Genomic DNA, 14,815 nt, shown 5'->3' on the forward strand with positions numbered 1-14,815 from the left:
ACTTGATCCCGCTGAGCCTCAGTTTGCACAGCTGTAAAATGGGAATACTTATCTTCAAAAACTGTTGGCAAAATTATATTAGATGAAAACTTCAGCGAGGTGCCTGCGGCTTCACACTCATTCCTTTCCTCTCTCCACATTCTGGTCAGGAGTTGTCTTTCCTCCTCTGAGGAAATCCGGGGTCTGGCGAGGAGAAAAGTCAGGTTGCCCAGGTGCCTGGTCACTGGCACCTGTAGGCCAGCAGGTCTATCTCCGGAAACACATCTGGGCCTAGAATTTGGAATGTCACCTAGAGGGAATGGCACCCAGCTTCGGGATGTTACAAAAGGAAGGCTGAGACCTTGATAGGACAGTGGCCCGCTACCCTAAGGCCACCCAACAGGGCAGAGCAGAAGCCCCAACTCACACCTCTTGTGCTTACACTTTGTTGCCAACTTCATTCAGTAAGTGCTTAGGATCCCTTAAGAGCCAGCGCCGCATGAGGGCCCTCCGGAGAGCAGGCCTCCACTCTGCCCTCCCAACGCTGGTGGGTGGAAGGCTGGTCCCCAGAAGGGTATGTCCAGATCTTTTGGACAGATCTTTGGTGAAAGAGTCTCGGTAAATGTAATTACATTAAGAATCTCGAGACGAGATTATCCTGGATTGTCCAGGTGGGCCCTAAATCTGATGACAAATGTCCTTTTCAGAGACAGAAGAGGAGAGAGAAGGCCATGTGAAGATGGAGGCAGAGACAGGAGACAAGGACCCTCGTCATCCTATTTTACAGGTAAGAAAACTGAGGCTCAGAGAGGCCAGGAGGAAGTGGAACTGGGATGTGACATAAGTTGGCTCTTGGCTTGTGCTCTTGACCTCAGTGCTGGGCTGTCAAACCCTGGGAGCCATTCAGCACGTTCTCTTTGGTCCTCTCATCAAGCCAAGCTTTTGTAGAGACCGTGCCCAGCCCGGCAGACCTGGGGAAGCCACGGCAGCTGAGGGATAAAAACAGTACTAGCAAGGAACGTTGACTGGGCATCTGCTCGGTGCCAGGGCTCGTGCAAAGCGAGTCCACAAAGTACCTCATTTCATCCTCATCACAGCTCTCTAAAGCAACGACTATTATTAGTATCCTGTAAATTGGGGCTTTCAATGCAGCTGTGTCTGGCTAGAGTTCACTGTCTCAGGTGTCCTGTTCTGCTGCAAGAACCTCTGAGAGGGACACAGGCCGTGGGCCGCAGCTTCTGCACACGGCTCGAGTGGGATTGTCCAGCTGCGATGCTCTTCTTACGTCTTCATTCTCATCTCTCGGCGCACTGAGTAATGATCGGTTTTCACTTGCTTGTTTTTCCTCGCTGGAATGGAGCCTCCCTGAGGTCCGGGACCAGACCCCGGTGTCGAGCGTTATGTCTCCGTACGTGGTGAGGACGAGCTCAGTACCATTAGGGTAACAGTCACATGGCTCTGTCTCCCCGATAGACTCTGAACCCTGTGCCATCAGGATTTGTCCCTGGCCCCCACGTGTAGCACAGAGAGACTGAGCGCCTGCACAGCTGATGCCCTTAAAGCAGCGGTTGGAAGGTAAATGTGGAGGAGACAGAAACCCAGGGCGGAAGTCCTCCTAAACCAAATACCCCCACTCCCAGGCCTGATGTATGTGAATGAAAATGGCATTTAATTGGGTAAAACCAGAGCTGTCATCACCTAATCAGAGAGCCTGCAAATAGATTTTCAGCACCTTCCGCTTCTGCTCCGGAACAGTGGTGCAGCCGCCCTGGGAGACGGGGCCTGGTGGAGACATCAGCAGGTGTCCGTCTGTCTGGGGAGCAGCTGGAGAGTTGGTTATTCCATCAGGGGCGTCCACAGCAGTGGAGAAAGCTCGGGGTGCTGAGGAAGCCTTCATTTCCGGGAAAGCCGACAACCCCATTTGTTTCTTTTGCCTAAATAATGGTCATCGTTGTTCCTTGGGGTCCGGCACTTTAGAGTTTGCAAAGCGCTTTCGTGTTCGCAAGTCTTCCCTGCGTGTCCGGGAGGCGTCAGGCAGGATTGTCACCCCAGTGGTGTGGATAAGGGAACCCAGGCTCACGCAAGGCAGCCTGGTGGTGACCTGCCACACATCTTCCCATCCCTTGAGGCCATCTTTAGAGTCGTTTTCCACTTGCAGGCGCTGCCTTCCTACTAGTGGGTGGGCTGTCAGAACTGGCCCTCCAGGGGTTTGGGAATTCTAATGAAGTCATCCTCAGGACCCCTTCCCAGTCACCCTGATCTTTCCTCCTCGTGCCCAGCCCTCTGGGACTCCTGAGGGTCTGCATTGCTTGTCAGGCCCTCCGCCTGGTAGAATGCCAGGCCCCTGGCCTGCTCCTCTTCCCCACTTGTCCCTGTGAGGCTCAGCTCACGAGTCACCCTGTCCAGGAAGCTCCCCTGACCCTATAGGCCAGGTGGGGCAACCTTCCTCTGCACTCCTTTCACAACCAGATTCCAGAACCTTCTCCCCGAGGCTGGAGGAGGAGGTGAACTACACTTTGAGAGAGATTGAGGGCTGCGCAGACAGGGATGGCACACACGGGGCTTCACTGAAGACTGCAGAGTGAAGGGATGGAGGAGGGAGGTGTGGGCGGGGGGAGCCTCCAAAGGGTGTTGGGGCACCCCAGGGCTAGCAATGGAGGGGAGCTGTTACGACTGCCAGGTCTCAGGGGACGGGGTGGGGGAGCAGCTCCAAGCGAGGGCTGCCCGCAGGAGCCGTGGCCTTGACCGGCTGCTGCCCAGCAGGGAGGGTGCATGAGCGGGAAACACCGCCCTCCACCGCTTCTGCCTCCTGGCCTCTCAGCCCTGCCTCTGGGCAGCCAAACCCACAGGGCGGGCACTGAGCCTGGGTGAGGTGCTCCACACAGGTCAGCCTCAGGGGTACCGAGAAGGATGGAGAAGGAGGGCTGGGGGCTTGGAGGCAAGTGGAGAAAGTCCAGCACTCGGGCTTCCAGTAGAGCAGAGGCCCACCCTGACCCCTCACACAAGTCACCCCCAGGGTGCCTCTGAGTTTCACAATTCAGATCCTCTGGCCCCTTCGCCACCACAGATGTTCTGAGTTAGGCCTGTGGTGTGTCTCCAGAATCTGCTTTTTGAAGCTCAGTGCTCGGGGTGATTTTTAAGAGCGATGTCAGCACAGTTCCGGCATTCTTTGGGGCCGCCATTTTCTCCGGTTCCTGGGAGGTCTGAAACTGGTCCCTTCCCAGTTTCACCACGTGGCCTTGGGCTAGTCCCTTCCACATTCCAGGTGTCAGTTCCCCATCAGTAAACAGAAGGGTCGGGGGGCCTCCTGACCTGAGTGGACCGTGTGCAGTTGCTGGTCCAGCAGCCAGCCAGTTAACTCTTACCTGAGCCCCGGGGGCGGTTGAGGGAGGATGGGTGTTGCTGTGGAGGTGACGGTCCAGGCCCTCAGCTCCTGAGAAACCTCAGCTCTTTGAAGCTGACAGAGGCCAAGAGAGATCAAGTAACCTGCCCGAAGGTGCCTGGCTGCCCTCTGTGTTGGTTGGTCTGTGAACTGTACCATCTTCCTGATGGAGGTCACTGATGTTGGGAACGCAAGACGAATGGCAGCGAAGCTGGAGGAAGGGATGAGTTTATATGGATTCATGATGCATCCACACCCCGCCCACCAGGACTCCGTGGCAAAGGGGGCAGGCAGGATAATGAGCCACAGCCTGTAATCCCTGGAGAGACTTGCCTGGCTCCTCTTGCTTTGGTTGGGGGGGCACCCAGGTATGACCTCCAGGAGGAAGTAGACTGTGTTCCCAAGAGGCCTCCAGGCCCCACGGCCCTTAGCAAGCCTCAAGAGCAGCAGGAGAGGAACGCTCCCTCTTCCACTGGAGCCCTGGGCCCCGGGATGTGAGCGCAGGGCTGGCCTCCTCTGTCCGCCATACACTGTCACTGGGTCTCATTTATCTTTTATCCTGAGAGCCCCACACAAGCCTGGAACCCAGTAGGGGATCAGGCTGTATTTGGCAAATAGACAAACACAAGGTCTGCTTGGACCTCACTTGTGTATTGCCAGCCCCTGAGAACAGCTACGTGTTATTTCCCTGACCTGAATCCAGCTCGCAACAGAGTCCACCCACCTGCCCAACCAGCCAATGGAAACCCAGCCACCATTTTGTAGCCAATTCTCAGGCATCCTCTAGTGGCTGAGAAGGGCAACAGCTGAGTTAAAAGACCTCCCCCACCCTCCAAACCAGGTCCAGGAGAAGGGATCCGCTGTCCTCAGGGTTTATTGTTCCTCCTGCTGTTACTATTACAACTATTAATAGTTATCACTTACGAAGGCTCAGAGAGGTTAGGGGACTTGCCCACGCTCACTCAGCTAATGAGAAGCCTCATTCTTTGTGGCGTCTCCAGCATCAGACACTGTTGACCACCACCCCCACCCTCCACTGACCAGCCCTCTTGTCCCTTGGTTCCTCTGTCATCTTTTTCTGAGAAGCCACCATCTCTCTCTGTCTTCAACTTTTCATAATATTCCTCCTCAGTCCTCTTTTCTGGCTCTGGGTTATCTTCCACCTCCAGCTGTGGGCCCTCTGAGGCAGGCTGCGAACCCTCCCATGGGCACCTCGCCATCTTGATGACCTGAGCCACCATTGCCTTCAGCCTGGTTAGCTGGTTGTTGGCCAAGCCCTGAACTCATAGCTGCTTCCCGGGCAACATCCTTGGAGGGATCCGTCATCCTTGGAAACTGTATCTGAAAGCTCCCTCGCTATCTTCCCACTAAAGTCTGTCCTCTTCTTCACCTTCCAGAAAGTGCTATTAGCTAAAAGCTTCCCTCCCTTTACTCACAGCAATGGGGATGGGGGACAGGCAGAGCCAGAACCAGAACCCAGGTTGGTCTGAGTCCAGAGCTCAAGGACTTAAGCTCTTAATCACTCCGTGAGAGTGACAGATGCATCATTACGAGAGTGTTGGTTGTTTTTTTAAACAACAAATATATATATATTTGGAAGACTTTCCATCACTTGGCCACACATCACTTGGCTTCCCATACAATCATGCCACAGGGTCTCTGTTGATTTTCTCAGAGGCCACTACAAAGAGAAGCCTCATGTTTGAAGCACAACATTGAGTCCACAGCGCTTGCACCCTGGTATTAGGCTGAGTCACGCCAGGTTTTATGTTTCCAAAGCACTGAGAAGCTCTTGGTTGGCGTTTCCCACCCCCGGGACCCAGTCAGAGCCTCCAGCCTCCTAAGCTTGGGATTCTCCCTGCCTTGCGTTTATATATTCCCCAAATATTTGCTTAGCACCTCGATGCTGTTCTGGGCTCTGGGGGTACAGCAGGGAACAAGACAGAGGAGGTCGTTGCCCTCGTGGGGCTGCCATACAAGTAGAGGAAGCAAGACTGTAAGGAAAGCTCATTTCACAATGTGATAGCATTTGAAAAGAATATGGTGTATCTGATATAATGATGTGAGTGGGAGGCAACGTTAGCTGGAATGGGTGGGGAAGGCTTCCTTAAGGAGGTGACATTCAAAGGGTGAAAAGGACCAACCCACATGAAGAGATGGAGAAGAACAGGTGCAAAGGCCTTGAGGAGGCCAGTGTGGCTGGAGCAGAGTGAATGAGGGGAGTGGGGTGAGGAGGTGAGGTCAGAGGGGCAGGCAGAAGCCAGGTCGCTCTGGGCCTTGAAGGCCAAGTAAAGTAGTTTGAATTTTGGTCTAGGTGGGGGCCATCTTCTTACCGAGTATCCCATCAATGCAAGGCTCTGACCACTCTTTACTTGAGCCATTTCTCAAGGTTGTGTTTGCAGTGAGCAAGTTTGAGAGATGAAGTAATGTCCCCTCCGTAAGGAAGAGCAGATTTACTTCCTGCTTGCTATAAAATGGCAAGTCCCCCAAGCTCAGAGTCCCTCTCCTATAATGCAGACCCCCTGCGTGTACAGGCAGTCATCTAGGCCCACCCATGTCGGCCCTTGGGAACTGGGGCTAAGGAACCTTTGGTGAGCCTGCTGACACTCTGCCCACTGCTTTGCTGTGAGTGACAGTCTTTTGTCTCTGACCCAGGAGTCTCATGTCTTCTGCCAGCATCCATGAAACTGGCGTACTAATTTGTTAGCTTCCGAGTGGGGTGAAATCTCAGCCTGTTCACAGATCTTGACAGGACGCCTTTTGGCAGGTGGGCAGACACAGCACACGTGGAAGGGCAGCAGGAAAACCAGTCAGGAGGCTCCTGCATTGGTCCAGATGAAAGGTGGTGGGGTGTCAGCCTCAGAGGCTGACTGTGGAAATGGAATAAAGTGGGCTGACTTGGGATTTATTTTGGAGGCAGAGTTGTTAGGTCTTGCTGAAGGATGTAGGGGATGATGGAAGGAGAGCAATTAAGGGTGACCTCGGGTGTGTGGCCTGAGCAGCTGTGTGGATGGCAGGGACTCCATGAGGAGGGAAGACTGCTGGAGGAGCATTTGATGAGCTGTAGTTTGGCCGTGTTAAGTCTGAGATCCCTGTGAGACAGCCACTGAGGGTCGAAGGGTCCAGAGCCTGGGGCGAGGCCTGGGCTAGAGGTGTGGACTTGGGAGTTATCAGCAGGCCCGTGATATGGAAAGCTGCAGAGGATGGGATGCGGGCCCCTCCCGGGCAGGAGCTGGGTCCTGTCTGCATGCCCCCTGGAACTCCCCAAGCTACCCCAAGGGCGACCGATGGCTGGGCCGGAAGGGGCCCCTCTGGCTCCATCCTCCTGAACTCCCAGCAGCTATCCAGGTTCTAAAGTCTACTCTCTCTGGACCTGCCCTGAGGGGTGTCACTTAGTGAACAAGAGAGAGGCTCCAGAGCCAAACAGCCAGCCTTCAGAATCCTTGAAATCCCGACTTCACCTGCTCTCCGTGTGCTGCTGGGTGAATGACTCGGCTTCATTAAGCCCCATTTCCTAACTCTGTAGGACAAAGATAGCAGTACCCACTTCTTGGGTCATCCTGTGGATTAAATGAGATACTTCACACGAAGCGTGTAGCACAGTATCTGACACATTGTAAGCGCTCAGTAACATTGGCTGCTGTTTTATCCAATCCTGCATTTCATTCCTCGAATGCTGGTTGTGCACGTACTCTGGGTCAGGCGCTGTTCTAGGCTGTGGACACAGCAGTGAACAAACAGGAGAGTGGAGCGTACGTTCCAGTGGAGGGGGAGACTCTGGGGAAATAGTCAAATGGAGAACAGCAGAGCAGGGCGCCGTGGGGCTCGTGCTGTGTCACCCAGATACCCCTTCTTCAGCATGACCACCTGCATTCCCCCACCCGCTGGGGGCATCAGCTGCCAACAGCTCTCAGCAGAGCCTGTCTCTACCAATTGCCCTCACCTGAGAGAGCCACCTCATGCGAGGTCATGATCACTTCCCGGGGGAATCTGCATCCAATGACTGGTTGATGTGGGGGTAAAAAGGCCTTGGCTCAATTTGGGACAATTCTGAAGGATTATCCCAGCTCCAGAGCTCTTTGTGGGAAGGTATGAGGCATTTGTTGTGTGGTGGAGTCCAAAAGTGTTGGATGAATGAATGGATGGATGGATGAATAGATGAATGGATGGGTGGATGAACAGGTGGTTGGATGGATGGTTGGGTGTATGAGTGGATGGATGGATGGATGGATGGATGGATGGATGGATGGATGGATGGGTGGGTGGATGGATGGATGGATGGGTGGGTGGGTGGATGGATGGATGGATAGGTGGGTGGGTGGATGGATGGATGGATGGATGGGTGGGTGGGTGGGTGGATGGATGGATGGATAGGTGGGTGGGTGGGTGGATGGATGGATGGATAGGTGGGTGGGTGGATGGATGGATGGATGGATGGATGATGGATGGATGGGTAGATGGATGGATGGATGGATGGATGGATGGACAGATGAAGGAATGCCTTGGGCTTGCTATATTTAACCTGTTCACCTGAAGTCTACTCTCTTTGGTCCTCCCTGTTGACATCAGCCTAACCTGCTCTCTGCCCTTTAGTACATGGTACTGTTTTGTTCACAGGCATATTCTGGCCCTGGCCAGCCTTTTCCCCACTAGCTGCTTGAGGAGTAGCATGATAGTGTGGAGCCCGCACTAACCCTGGAATCAGAAAGACCTGGGTCCAAGCTCGACTCAGCCATTCTGCCTCAGAGCATCTGCTGTGCATCTTAAATTTTAAAAATTTAAGTGCTCACATAATGTAAGACAGATAGTCCATTCCTATTGAATGTCATTTTCCTCCTCTCCTTCCCTCCGTCATGATTTTTTCTGTCAGTCCACGTTCTGTGCTTCTTCCATCCTGAGCTTCCATTCTTAGGGCAGCAGTCACTAAAAATAAAAACTATTTAAAAATATTATTTCTTTGCATCCTGCCTCTTTCTGAAGACATTGTGGGTAAGTAAGCGTATGTTAAAATTTAGTTTCATAATCACAGGTGAAATCAGGAATTAGAAAAATAGAGGACTCAGAGGCACTAACCATAAGGCATAAGCGGTTGCTGGCACTGAGCTACCTGGCAGATAAAGTGAAAAGGGAAATGTGATCAGTTGCATACCTCTTCTTATCAGAAAAGAGCCTTCTACCTGTAACAGAAGAGATTAAATCCCATACCTTTCTGAATTTCTTAAATTTGGAAGAATTTTGGAATGCTGTGCCTGCCTGTTTCTAAATAGAATTTCTACATAAAACCTAGACTGAGGCAGGGGGAGGGGAAGGTTGGAAAGAAGGGAAGTAGATGCTGTGAAAAAATTATTATTATTACACATAGCAATGGGCTTAAACTAACAGCTCTGATCCGCTGTGCCTCTTGTGGAGAAATGAGACTCATATGCACACTGGTTGGAAAAATGCTTCCACCTAATTGCTTGTGGACGAAGCACTTTATTTATAGACATCCCGAAGGAAATTTGGCTCCCCCACTCTACAATACGGTGGGGAACGGAGCCAGGTGGCTGCCGGCTCCAGGACACTCTGTGTTCCCTAAGGCGGGAATGTGGAACCACTTTCCATGTAAACACACTGGGTTCTTCTCTTTTTCTTTCTCATACTTTTTTTTTTTTTTTTTAATTTTAGCGCTCTTTGAAGAAGAACCCGTTTCACCATGAACATGAGGCGTTGGTCACCCCCTGTGTGGTTCAGCGGTGGGATCTGGGGGTGAGGGACTCTGCCAGACCCCACTGCTCTTCCTCATGCTCCGATTAACTCCAAGGAGATAAGAAGGATGGAGTCCACTCAGCTCCCAGATTCTAGAAACACCGCAGAAGGCAATGTGACTTTCTCACAAATTCTCTGGCATAAAGGGGATGAGAATTGGGGCATTGTAGAGAATGTAATTCCTGCCCCATCCACGGGGCCTTCACAGCACCAAGGTCCCCTGGGAGATAACCTTTGCTCCACTGCACTCCAAGGTGGTCCGGGGAAGCCAGAGAGAACTGCTGGATGTGGGCCCGGGCCAGCTGGGCTCCAGGATGCAGTAGGATTTGGGATCTGGGCCACAACTGGGGTTTCCACACATGGTGCTTCGGCCCAAGGAGAGAGGCCAGGGCAGAGAAGGCCTAAGGGTGCTAACAGAGAACCTGTGGACAGTGCTTTACAGTTTGCTACTCGTTTTTTCGTACGTTCCGTGTCAGCACACGCTGACTGTGCACCTGCGGCGTGCCAGGTGCCACCCACACGGATTTGTTTCTGGGAGAACAGAAACAGTCAGCCTCTGCCAGTTCCACCTGCAGACGAGAGCCTGCGAGTGTGCAGCTTGCACGCCACCACCGGGGCCCGGCCCCTGTCCTCTGCGGCGTCACGTGATGCCTGCAGCACCCTCCTGGCCTGTCTCTCTGGTGGCAGCCAGCTGTGCCCTTACAGATGGTTTTCCACGAGGAAGCCAGGAGGATCCTTTTCAAAGTAAGTCAGAAACTACCCCAGGTAAGTAAACAGAGGATGTCCTCTTCCTAAAACCTTCCAAGAGCCTGGCAATAGTGAGTTTTATGTGCCAACTTGGCTGGGCTCCAGTACCCAGTTATTTAATCAAACACAAATCCAGGTGTTGCTGTGAAGGTATTTTATACAGGTGATTAACATCCACCATCAGCTGACTTTAAGTCAAGGAGATTACCCTGGATAATATGGGTGGGCCTCATCCAATCCGTTGAAGGCCTTAGGAGCCACACTGAGGTTTCTGAAGAAGAAGAAGAAATTCTGCCTCAAGGCTGAAGCATTAGCTGCTGCCTAAGGGTCTAGTCTTACAGTCTGCCCTATGGAATCTGGACTTACCAGCCCCTGTAATCACATGAACTCATTCCTTGAAACAAACCTCTTTACACACACGCACACACACACACACACACACACATCCTATTGGTCGTTTCTCTGGAGAACACTAACTGATGCAAGCCCCCTATCTTATTCAGAATAAAAGCCCAAGTCCTTACAATGGCCCCCAGGCCCTGTGCTCTCTGTCCCCCTCTCCACCACCACCAAGCTCCCTCTTCCTTGTTCATCCACTGCACCAAGTGTTTTCTCACGCAGGGCCTTGGCACATGCTGTTCCCTCTTCAGGGCACACCCTTCATCCAGATATCTATACTATGGCTTCTTCTTATTTTACTTCTTCCTGTGGTCGCTACTAAAATGCCACCTCCCCTGACCACCTAAATGCTACACGCTGCCCCTCCTTACTCTGTACCCAGCTCTATTCTCCCCTCTTGAACTCAGTGCCATCTGCTGTGACACATGTTTACTGGCGTCCTTTTCTTTATTTCCTTTCCACCCACTTGTGAATGGAAGTGAACCAAGGGCAGAGCCTTCAGTTTATTTCGACGATTGCTGAATCCCCAGCACCTACGTCTGTCTGGCACATAGTAGGTGCTTGTTATAGTCTGCTCGGTCTGCCATAACAAGACACCAGACTGCATGACGTAAATAACAGACATTTATTTCTACAGTTCTGGAGGCTGAAAGTCCAAGGGCAAGGTGCCAGCAGGGCTGTGTTTCTGGGGAGGGCCCTATTCCTGGCTTTCAGACACCCGCCTTCTCACTTAACTTTAATCACCTCCCTGAAGGCCCCATCTCCAAGTGCAGTCCCATTGTGGGGTTAAGGCTTCATCACATGAATTTTGGGGGACACAATTCGGTCCATACTACTGCAAACAAATGCTTGTTGAACGCATGGAAGGGCAAAGTGTCAAGAGTCATATGATCAGGATTTGGAGGACCCAGCTTGGAGGGTGCAGGAAGCTTCCAGAAGCGAGGACTCCTGGGCTGAACGTAAGAAGCCACTCTGTGCTAATGGGCGTTCTGTTAAAATTCTTCCCACTTTAAAAATCAGAAAATTGAGTCTCAGTGATGCTCAGCAACTCACTGGAGGCTGGAACTGAGGAGCAGACAGCCTGGTGTGGGGGTGTCAGCGGGGGCCAGTCAGGGGACAGAAATCACACCAGGCAAAGGTGAGCAGAGAGAATTTGGTGTACAGGATGGCTAACCAGGTATGAAGTTGTTCCCTGGGAAACTGAAAGGGTAAAAGGAGAACTCGGAGACATTATGGAGGTAGCAGCTACCACCTCTCAGGTGGGGGAACACGGGAAAGAGTTTGGAATTATTACAGCCGAGAGGTTCACAGCGGGGTCCAGGCAGCCTGGGCCCCAGACCTCGGAGGAGGGCTCCTGCGGAGTCTGTGGGGAGGGCGAGGCACAATGAAGGGGTTCTGAGTGTGTTGGGAAAACTGCGGACTAGCTTCAGCAGATTCTGTAGAAGGACTGTGATGCTGGGCGATGCACTTGGGAGGATCCTCTAAGAAGGGAGATGCGAAAGAGCGGGGTGACCTTGTCCAGTCTCTTTAGGGAGAAGGCTTTGGGATAGGTAAACAGTAGTGTCTGCCACACCTCAATAAATCAGAAATCGTAAGAAAACTGTCTCCATTTTGAGAAAAATATCAAGTGTGAGTTATACGATCAAACTCAGCTCTATTTTCTATATTAAACATTGCATGAAAGTAGGACAACCAGTTTCATGAAATTCTAGGAAACACTTTCCGTGGTCTTCCAAATGGCATTTTTCTGTGGCAATGTGTCACATTGTCTACTGAACCGACAAAAACAATGCCTTTGCTGCTTCAGAGCACGTTATTAGCTAGACGAGCTCAGGTGCACTATCAACCTTCAAAGTCTTGCAAAGTGCAGTTTGATGTTTCCTCTGACAAATATAGGAAACCTGTTTAAAATATTGTTACTTTGGGGAAAAAATGTGTTTTTAACCCAATGTCCTTACACCCCCTCCCAGCAACTGAGAAAGAAGTAGAGATGAAGATCAACATGTAAGCCAGGGTTCATGGCAACACCCAGCCAAGGAAGACCCCACCTGGGCGCGAGGCGACAGAACCATGGGAACACCGGCAAGACAGGTGGGCAAGGTCTTTGCTTCTGCAGAGAGTAGCTTGTTGGCGGTCTTGCCACAGTAGATACCCTGATATATTGAGCACTTTCTTTGTGCCAGGTATTGTACATTAACCAACTCATTAATTCTCTCAACAGAATTAGAAAGTGGGCACATTATTGTCCCCATGTCATGGTAAGATGCATTGAGGCTTCGCGAGGTGGAGTAACCTGTCCAAGGTCACGAAACTGGCTAAGCTCAGATTTGAGCCCGCTCTTTGTAAGTGTCAGGACAGGAAAGTACCTCAAACGTTATGTATCTAATATAGGTAATCGAGCTCAAGGGAGACAAGCCAGTGTTCTTGGATACACACAGTGAATCCCTGGGACAGCTGGGAATGGACTGGATCTCGTGATTCTCGGCTGAGGGCTGTTGCTGCACCAGTCCTAAATTGCAAGCCAGAAATCTGAATTACATCCTGTGATTGCAATAAAGGGCAGGTAGGGATGGCACAAACAAAATAGAGAAGAGGCTCTGGGGAAAATGGACCAAGGGGACTGAATTTAAAAGACAAGAGTGGGCAGTATTTACTACAGCTAAATGGGCTCACCCTTTGACCTAGCAATTCCACCCCTGGGTATATACCCGAGAGAAACAAGCACACAGGAGCCTCAAAAGACGTGTGTGAGAATGTTCATAGGACCTTTATTCATAAGCTTCTCCCACTGGAGGCAACCCAAGCGTCCATCAAGCAGAGAATAGATGAATAAATTGTGGTGTATACACGTAATTAAATACTACATGCCAATAAAAAAGAACAAATTATTGATACATGGGTGAATTTCACCAATGTACTGATGATCCAAATAAGTTTTGCCGGAGTTTGAACTTATACTGGCTAATTCCATTTACAGGAAGATCAAACACAGGCAAAACTAACTGATAGGGAAAGAAGTCAGAAATGGTTACCTTGGGTGGGGTAGAAGGATATTGACAGGGAGGGGGCCTGACCGAGCTTCCTGGAGAATTAAAAATCTTCTATATGTTGATCATAAGGGAGGTTCCTTGATACATATGTTAACATTTGTCAAGTTGTACACTTGTGTATGCATTTTACTGTATGTAGGTGATACCTACATCAAAATTTATTTTAAAAAACAAGTCAACAGCAGGGACCTCAAATACAGACAGGGACAAAGGCGGTCACCTCTCACCCAGGGACCCAGCACAATTGCTGGTACATAGAAGACCTCAGTAAATTATTATGAGAGGAGTGAATGAGTGAATAGCATTGATAATCACATGAAAAAACCTACCAGCTCCTGAGAGAAGGGAAAGGAATGGAAAATGAAGCTAGACAAAGCATTCAGGTTAATAAACCTCAAATATCCATTTATCTATCCAATTTGGAGAACGTAAAACAGTGCTAGGTGGCCATGATTACAATGCCAGCCCTTGCTCTGGTTGAAAAATTAATCTGTCCAGGGTTTGGGAAGCGAGGGAGCATCTCGTTGTATCATCCTCGGGCCAGGCGGCCTCATCTGATTTCAGTGGAATAGAGGGAAGCTGCCTGATTTTCATGTAGATTACTCAGAGCCGAATGTAAATTGATGTAAATCAGGGAAACAGATCGGCAGCCACGACACCTCATTCTCCGTGGTGGGGCCTCTCCTGTGTGTGGACTGGCCAGTGGCTCTCTGGGTACCTTCCCAAGCTGAGCCAGGCAGCCTTCTGGGGGTGGGATAGGGGGACCTGGGAAACCCAAGGGGAGGTCCTGTGGGCTCCGTGGAGCCCTTGAGGAAATAGCATTTCCCGGGAAAGCTGTCTATGACAACGCCAGCAGTGTAGCTCTCTGTGAGGGCGGCAGACACATCCCAGCTCTAATCGACACATCAAGCCTGCGAGAAGATGGTTATGGTTTTTATAAAGGCAATATATGTTCATTGTAGGAAGACTAGCACATTTAGATAAGCAAAAAGAAAAAATAAATAGCACTCGCTTCTCCATCAGTCACAAATAATCAGTTGAAATTTGGATGTGTTTCCTTTCGGATCTGTTCCAATATACATACAGACATGTATGTCTGTGTATGAAATTTAGGTTTTAATGGTTTGTCATTTTTAACTGTTTTATTCCTTTGGCTCCGTGTAATGAGTTTAGAAACTGAATTGGGTTTATAAAGTAAGGTTTATTCAGAGGTAGATTTTCCATGAAGCTAATGATGCTTAAGCTACAGGACCCCCCACTTGCTCACCCCCTTCCAGGGCCCTGTACCTAAACTGGTATTTATAATTTTGTGTTCTTTTCCCTAATGAGGGCCCCCAAAACTGTCTCTGTGTCCATAAAACCTGATTTCATGCCTGCATTTAACCATAAGCCAGTGCTGTGGGTTGAATTGTGTTCCCTAAAAAGATATGTTGCAGTCCTAACCCCCAGTACCCGTGAATGTGACCTTATTTGGAAGGGTCTTTGCAAATACCAATCCAGTTAAGATGAG

Source organism: Equus quagga, chromosome 20 (genome assembly GCF_021613505.1).
Source record: "Equus quagga isolate Etosha38 chromosome 20, UCLA_HA_Equagga_1.0, whole genome shotgun sequence".
In the NCBI taxonomy this organism is placed as follows: domain Eukaryota; kingdom Metazoa; phylum Chordata; class Mammalia; order Perissodactyla; family Equidae; genus Equus; species Equus quagga.